Source organism: Lactuca saligna, chromosome 7 (genome assembly GCF_052625555.1).
Source record: "Lactuca saligna cultivar CGN05327 chromosome 7, ASM5262555v1, whole genome shotgun sequence".
Classification (NCBI taxonomy): domain Eukaryota; kingdom Viridiplantae; phylum Streptophyta; class Magnoliopsida; order Asterales; family Asteraceae; genus Lactuca; species Lactuca saligna.
In genome coordinates this window covers 156,278,752-156,287,524 of record NC_136423.1, presented here as the reverse complement: position 1 = coordinate 156,287,524, position 8,773 = coordinate 156,278,752, and positions in this window count along the sequence as shown.

Below are 8,773 nucleotides of genomic sequence, written 5' to 3'. Positions count from 1 at the left end.
ACACGATTGGTCATTGTGCTTCACCAGATTTAACACATTGAGGACAATGATGGAAACCGAAATCACTTTTTTACTCCTAATCCGATTTTTTTTATTAATTTATATTTCTCTTTTTGGTTTTAAATTAATGTTTTATTTATTAGAAAATATTCATCTAATACAATAAAGCCACCCACCAGCTGTCATCCCCACCACCACCACCACCATCAAAATTACGTAAATGGTCCATATGGTTTACCCGTCGTCACAAATTCTATCCCTACTACCTTAAAAGACCAAATTACCCTCATATTAACGGACAAAAAACAACGGTCGATATTTTCCAGATTGGTTTTCCAACCGCTGTCATACATGGCAATAAAGTTCAATTTGTAAGACCATTTCTTTATTTTCTTCATTTATTGCAAGAAATAATGATTTAGATTTCTATACTTATGTAATTAGATGACATTGTCTATATTCCTTTACTAGATCATCTCAATGCAATTTAACATGCTACTTTACTTTACAAAGCAGTTCCTTCCCACCCCGGCAACACCGGAGAATCTTTTCTAGTTATCATTATTATGATTATGATTAACTATATTTAATTTACAAAGATACAAAAATAAAAATAATGTGAGTCTTCCACCTTTCCAAGATGTTTTTGGCTACCTAGTGGAGACATTGTTCTTGGAATGATCCTATAACAAAGAGAGGATCCACATAAGATTGTAGAACCTGGAAGTAATGGCCACGAGCTTGAATTGCCACCTAATTTTATTATGAAATTTTGACTTTCAAACAATGGTGTTTCTATCTTTTGAGTGGCTAGTCTCTCCCAGAAAATATTTTCAAATGACAAAATGAAAAAGAACTAACGTTCATGGTCCACGACTTAAGCATCATCAATGAAATGAATCCCCAAAAAACCACTGTATGGAAACAATTTAGGTTAAACAGTAAGTTTTAAACCACTTTTTATCTGAAAAACCGAAAAGGAACATGGTAGATACGTTTTACACATAAATACAAAAATCAAAGAGTAAAAAACTCCATTTAAAAGCTGAACATTCGATGACAAATCATACAGTTTGAAACTGTCACAGCCATACTCTTGTTCCTGTTTACATCACAGCAAGACATGAATACGATGCAAATATCAATAAAAAGGGAAAAAGTATAAGAAATCAAAGATGAAATCAATTTGGCAAAGTGTTGCTTACATAGATGTGTCATCAAGAATTACAGACAATCAAGGACTATGAAACCGCTTTTTAGTGTTGGAATCTAATAAATCAAACTGGAATATCATCAAAAGCATTTACTAATAATGTAAAGTAGCATTGTCACTCTTATTCCTAACTCTATTTATAACCTTCAACTATGTCCACATCACTTGTGACATAAACGCTATTATTATAGGCAGTCCTAACCAATATCGTTACAATGGTGCTTAAAATGCTCCATGTATTTGGATAATCTCTGATGGAGGAAAATATTGTTTTCCACAAGCAACATAAAAATCATATCTTTTATTATTAGATATTCACCTTTCCAATTTTATAATCCAACTACTCTTTTTCATTAAACCTATTTTATTATCAAATATTTACGTTTTCTCTTCTGTGACATGATGCTAGTCTGTAACACCCCGTTCTTAAAGCATTTATGTATGAGTCCCTGAGATTTAAGAGAAAGGGTTATGTTGGTCCTTTTATGGGAAATGGGTTTTATCCGAGAAGGTTTCGGTCTGGTGTATGTTGATAGAAGCATAGGGCTTCTCGCCACCCTCGTGTGAATGTAAAGTTTATCGGGAGCGGGTTTAGAGTAGAGGAGTTACGACGTTTTGAAGATGATATTGATTATAGATCTTAATGGAAAAAGTGGAAAAGGGTCCCATGCATGCCATGCATGTGTGCTTGGGTTTGGCTGGGTACGCCCAGCGTAAGCTGGACGTACGCCCAACGTAGTGAGGGAAAGAAACGCAGGGGGCAAGGTCGAGTACGCCCAACGTACTCTCAGAATCCCCAAACCCTAATTTTAAGGGCAACCACTATATAAGGAACATAATGGTTCCCTCCTAAGCCTCCAAAGACACTCTCTTGCCCCCATAAACCCTAGATATCCGTATTTCCTCCATTGTTGGGTGTGTTTGGTATTGGAAAGCTTATTTTGGCAAAAGAGAAGCTAGAAGAAGAAAGGAGAAGTTGTCAAAGAAGGAGAGGAACGATTGGAGCTTATAGATCTGGAAAGACATCATCCTTTGGAGCCTATTTTAGGTATAAAGCTTCTTGCTTGTCATTCATACTGTGTAGATCTATGTGTTGTGAAGCTTTGACACCATTCTTGTCCTAAAAGTCCTTATCTTGTTGCATGTTTCGAGTTGGTCAAGATTATCTGTCCTTTCAGACATTAGGAGAGGTCTTGAGTGAGAAAAATGAGGTCCCAAGGGTTGAGGTTGTTCTATGTGTGAGATAAATAGGTCTTAATGCATTAAGACCTTGGATTAAGAGCTTTATGGACGTCCCTGGTGATAAGGTTTGAGACTTTATGAATGCTAATCATATTTGGCCTAAGGATTTAAAGTTTGGGCTTAATAGCTTAAGCTATTAAGCAGTTGCATGGACTTTGTTGAACCACGAGGTTACGCCCTGCGTAACATGGGAGTACGCCCAGCGTAGCGGGCCAGTGCCCCGATCCCATTTTGTGAGCATTGTTGTACACCCAACGTACCAAGAAGGGTACGCCCAGTGTACCCCCTCTGTGGCGTTTTAAGTTTGGGCCTTGTTGTTTGGGCTGTATGGGACTGTTGGATTTTTGGGCCATGGATGGAAATTATGGATAGAGTATTTTGGGCCCAATTATTATTGTGGACCTTGGATCTAGGCCCATTTGGTGAGGAGGGCCGAATTTGGTAAATTGGGCCAATATTGGGCTTGTAAGAGATTTGGACTTTGGCCTTGGCCCAATAAGTGGATGTATGTTTGGACTAATGATTTTTGTTATGATGGCTAGTTTGGGATTTTTCGGTGAGTCAGTGATTCGGGAATCTGCTTCTTTAGTTCAGAGTTTCGGCAATCGCGAGGAGAGTTATCCTCACTATATCAACAGGGTCTAAGGCACCAAGGTCGGCCCTTTATCGGATTGAAATCCGGGTATCGTTGTTATGTTGTTGCCTTGTTATGATGCATCCGGGTATTAGGATGGTATATGCTAGTGACATGTTAGGTCGGTATCCTGTTTAGAGTATGTTGTGATACGTGATCTGCTAGATCGGTTTGATTATATGTGAATTGTGATATGATTGTATGTTTATGTGCACATGGTTGTTTGACTGGGGTTGGGTTGAGGTGGGACCTACTTTGTGCTATAGGCTAACATACCCAGGGCGGACCGGTTATTCCGAAGGCCTAACGAGCGGTCCAGATAGGCTGTAGGCCCCTCGAGGGCACACCAGACGTGCTGAGGCTTGGAGAGTGGACCAGGCCGACTGAAGGCCCGATGTGGGCGGACCAGTCATACTGTAGACTCAGAGAGTGGATCAGGTGGGTTGAAGGCCTGGTGTGGGCGGACCAACCACACTACAGACTCAAGGGACATGACTACACACGGAGGGTGGACCAGGTTGACTGAAGGCCCGATACGGCAGACCAGTCACACAGTAGACCCGATATGCATGGTTGTTTTGTGATTTGTTGTGATATAACATGTTATGTGTGTATGGTATAGGTGGTTGGTATTTTGGGGGTATCTCACTAAGCTTTCGGGCTTACAGTTGTGGTTTAATGTTTCCAGGTTCTCCAAGAGACTGTCCCAAGGCAAAGGCGTGATCGTACCGCTCCTCATGTTTATGTTTTATGTTATGGTTTTGGAAATACTCTGATAATAAATGTATTGAAAACCTTTTTGTAATAACATTATGAAAATGGGTTGTTTTTGAAAAGTTAAAATTTGTTGAAAATTTTGGTCGTTACAAGTTGGTATCAGAGCCTTGGTTTGAGTGAATTGGAGTAACATTCGTGTGAATCTAGTCTCAAATCAGGGAGAGTTTTTAAAAGAGAATTTAAAATGGTTTTCAAAATAAGTAAAAGGAGGACGTGGAGGTACGATCAGCCGGAGCTAGTAAGTAACCCCAAAATACCATATATGATAATTGTTTTCGAGTTTTGATAGAACAGCATGCTAGTACTAGGCTTGGAATCTTCAGGATTTCATGATAATGTTGCCTGTTTTATGATGCCTGCTAGCCTAGGGTTTCCTTCTGTATGAGATTTCCAGTGTTCCTCTAGGAGTGAGGATTGAGCGCTTGCTATGTATATTTGTCACTAGGGTGTTGTGGTAGTACTTCATACAAATATGGGTAGGTGTGGAAGGTAGTATGAGCCCGTACTACTGAAAGCACAGGGCCCATACGCGTATCAGGGAAACCATGACCTCTAGGGTTGATTTGGGAGTTGGTTCCCAGGTTAGTGGGAAGTATCTGAAATTTTGTGGTGTTTTTCAGTATGGTGGTCACGAGGCATGCTGGGAGTGGATCCCGGTCAGGATCAGGAGCAGGAGAGGGAGGTCAGAGCGGGTCAATACCGCTCGAGGTAATTGGTCAGATGAGCTCAGGCGAGTTGGATACTAGGATTCATGAGATCCTGCATGATGAGGTTGTTGCGTTGTTCCGGGCCGAGCTGCCGGAACTGTTTGGGTCGATCAAGACCGCCATGGTGGAGTATTTTGATGAGCGTTATGCGACTTTCATAGAGACGGCTTCCGCGGCGGCTATCGTGACTGTAGCAGCGGCAGGGGAGGAGCTGGTAGAGGTTTCCAGTATCGGGACTTCGATAATACGAAGCCCCCTACCTTTGATGGAGTTCAGGACCCGATTGTTGCTATGAGATGGTTGTTAGATGTGGAAGGTTGTTTCTTCACGTGTTCATGCCCTGCTGATCAGAGGGTAAGGTGTGCTCTGAACTTGTTGAGGCTTGGGGCGAAGGATTGGTGGAGATTGACCACGGGGAAATATTCGAATGCACAGAGGGCTGCAGTTTTGCGGGTTGAGAGGGAGAGATTGGCTTAGGAGTTTCTCGAGCTGAAGCAGGATTCGGAGTCGGTGATGGAGATCACTAGGATGTTCACTAAAAGGGCGATGTTTTGCCCCGAGTTTGCTTCGGACCAGGCTTAGATACCCCGATATTTGAGTATGCTCAAGAGGGATATCAGACAGTTTGTGTCTACGCAGAGGTGCGAGACCTTGTTAGAGTTGCCGGAGGCTGCCAGGCGGCGTGAATTGGAGATTGAGTTGCAGTTGCGAGAGCAGAGGTAGGCTTCGGTGCAATCGCAGCCGGCGCCGAAACGGTCTAAGACCGTTGCTTCTAGATTGGGAGATCTGAGCAGCCACACTTGTAGGAAGTCTGAGAAGGGTCACACCGGAGTTTTTCGGTCCGGTGGTGCATGCCGTAAGTGCGGAAAGGAGGGGCACTATGCGAGGGATTATCGGCACGTAGCCCCGGGTCGGGATTTGAGGATCTGTTATCATTGTCATCAGGTTGGGCACTTGAGGGTCAACTGTCCACAGCTTGCTGCGAGACCGGTGCAGGCTCCAGCACCGGCCACATTGAGGATCACGGGCGGAGGTCAGGGTGGAGCGGAGCCCCCAAAGGCTCAGGGTCGTGCTTTTCATCTTACAGCAGAGGAGGTCAGGGCAGTTCTGGATGTAGCTGCGGGTATATTTCTTTCTTGATATCTTGTATTTTATGGTTATTGAGGAGTATTGTTTATCTGCTAGCCTCATTGTGTGGTTTTCGGTATTGTATTCTTTGATTTTTGAGGGTTATGGCATGGTTATGGGTTTAGTGTTGGGAATTTCGTTGGTTATCATTCATGAGGGTTATTAGTAGGAATCGGGTGTTTGGTCTGAATATCGGGTAGCATCTGTAGTCTGAGGAGTGGTTAGCTGAAGATCGAGTTTCTTTCGAGCCCGGGATGATCAGTGTTGATATGTGATTTGTGAAGGTTTCTCGTGTTAGTGGAAATCAGTTCATGTGTAAGTGTTGGTGTCGTGAAGGGTTGTTGAGGGAGGTCGGTAATGGCGACTGGTGGTTGTTAGTTAGTGCTCTAAGTGGGGGAGAATTGGAGAATTCTCTGGAAGATCGATGAGTATGAGAGGTCGTTTAGCTGCATGGGACTCGGCAGTGTTTCGGTTAGCCAAAAGTGTAGGTTGGTATGAGTAAGTGGCAGGCATGCGGGGCGGGATACAGACCAAGGTTGATTGAATGTGGAAGGCCTGGGATCGGGCCGGGACTGAGTATGTGGGATGGAGGTAGAGTTCGGAACCCCTAGAGGGCTAGAACAGTATGCATGGGAGGAGTTTCCGAAGGAGTAACTCGGAATGTTGATTGCTAGTTGAGCGGTCCGGATAGACTGAAGGTCGGTAGGCGTACCAGTCAGGCTGAAGGATCGGAGAACAGTCCAGCTAGATTGAAGGCCCCGGAGGGCGGTCCAGATCTGCTGAAGGTTCTGAGAGTGGTCCAGACTGGCTGAAGGCCTGGTAATGCGGTCTAGTCATGCTGAAGACTCTGCAGGTGTCGTCAGATCGGTGCGAGGAAATGGATTGAGTATGTCGCGATATGTTAGCGTTAGAAGGTCTGGCCCCGGATATTGATTATGGTGGAAGGTCGAGCATGGACTTGAGAATCCTCGCGAGCAGATCTAGAGTATGTGTGGTTCATAGGATAGCGATTATGCTATTATTGTACGGTTTAGTTTTGAGTGAGCACCGTGGCACTCATGGAAGTGTCAAGGCAGCCAAGTGGGTTTCCTTGGTAAGGGAAATGAAGGAAATGTAGCCCCGGGAGGGAGGGTAAGTTCACGGAAGTGAAGGCGGTAGTACAGAGTTATGATTAGAATCACATCCGGGTTGGATGGTTGCTGAGGCTCGGAAGGAATGCATGGATGGAATCTCGGATTTCCAGTTAGATTTTGATTTATGTGGTGGAAATTCATCCTGGACGATGTTTGGAAGTGTCATCAGTGTATCGGTTTTTTCCCAAACCCGAGGATGCTAGAGCCAATTCAGTGTGGGTATGAGTATGCGGTGGAGAACTCGTGGAAGTTTCTCAGAGGCTGAAGCATGTGTCATCCTGTCAGCAAGAAAGGGAAAATTGGGTTTCGGGTTTCGATGGTTGTGTCTTGAGGAACCTGGTCTGTGAATGCCAGGTGGTGCATTGCGGGGGTAGTTCTAGAGTAGAGTTGCCGCAGGCTTCGAGGACGAAGCCTAATTTGAGTGGGGGAGAATTGTAACACCCCGTTCTTAAAGTATTTATGTATGAGTCCCTAAGATTTAAGAGAAAGGGTCATGTTGGTCCTTTTATGGGAAATGGGTTTTATCCAAGAAGGTTTCAGTCTGGTGTATGTTGATAGAAGCATAGGGCTTCTCGCCACCCTCGAGTGAATGTAAAGTTTATCGGGAGCGAGTTTAGAGTAGAGGAGTTACGGCGTTTTGAAGATGATATTGATTATAGGTCTTAATGGAAAAAATGGAAAAGGGTCCCATGCATGCCATGCCTGCGTGCGTGGGTTTGGCTGGGTACGCCCAGTGTAAGCTGGACGTACGCCCAACATAGTGAGGGAAAGAAACGCAGGGGGCAAGGTTGAGTAAGCCCAACGTACTAGAGGTACGCCCAGCGTACTCTCAGAATCCCCAAACCCTAATTTTAAGGGCAACCACTATATAAGGAACATAATGGTTCCCTCCTAAGCCTCCATAGACACTCTCTTACCCCCAGAAACCCTAGATATTCGTATTTCCTCCATTGTCGGGTGTGTTTGGTCTTGGAAAGCTTATTTTGGCAAAAGAGAAGCTAGAAGAAGAAAGGAGAAGTTGTCAAAGAAGGAGAGGAACAATTGGAGCTTATAGATCTGGAAAGACATCATCCTTTGGAGCCTATTTGAGGTATAAAGCTTCTTGCTTTTCATTCATATTGTGTAGATCTATGTGTTGTGAAGCTTTGACACCATTATTGTCCCAAAAGTCCTCATCTTGTTGCATGTTTCAAGTTGGTCAAGATTATCTATCCTTTCAGACCTTAGGAGAGGTCTTAAGTGAGAAAAATGAGGTCCCAAGGGTTGAGGTTGTTCTATGTCTGAGATAAATAGGTCTTAATGGATTAAGACCTTGGATTAAGAGCTTTATGGACGTCCCAGGTGATAAAGTTTGAGACTTTATGAATCCTAATCATATTTGGCCTAAGGATCTGAAGTTTGGGCTTAATAGCTTAAGCCATTAAGCAGTTGCATGGACTTTGTTGAACCACGAGGTTACGCCCCGCGTAACATGGGAGTATGCCCAACGTAGCGGGCCAGTGCCCTGATACCATTTTGTGAGCATTGTTGTACGCCCAGCGTACCCCATCTATGGCATTTTAAGTTTGGGCCTTGTTGTTTAGGCTGTATGGGACTGTTGGATTTTTGGGCCATGGCTGGAAATTATGGATAGAGTATTTGTTGGATTAGTGTCTAAGTCCATAACTATTTTGGTATGTACTTGACCCGATGGTGTATGGTCCTTTTGGGTTGCCTTCACCAAAGCAACTTGATTGGAGAAATAAATAAAGAGAGAGAGAGAGAGGTTATTATGATTTATTAATATGTTATAAGAATAATATATTAAAGGAGAAATCATATTTGCTTAATTAATATTGTTCAATAATTAATTAGGAATTAATTTTGTGATCAAGTGTAATTAATTAAACTATAGGGGCTGAATTGTAATTATGTGATAGTTACAAAATATGGTAATGGT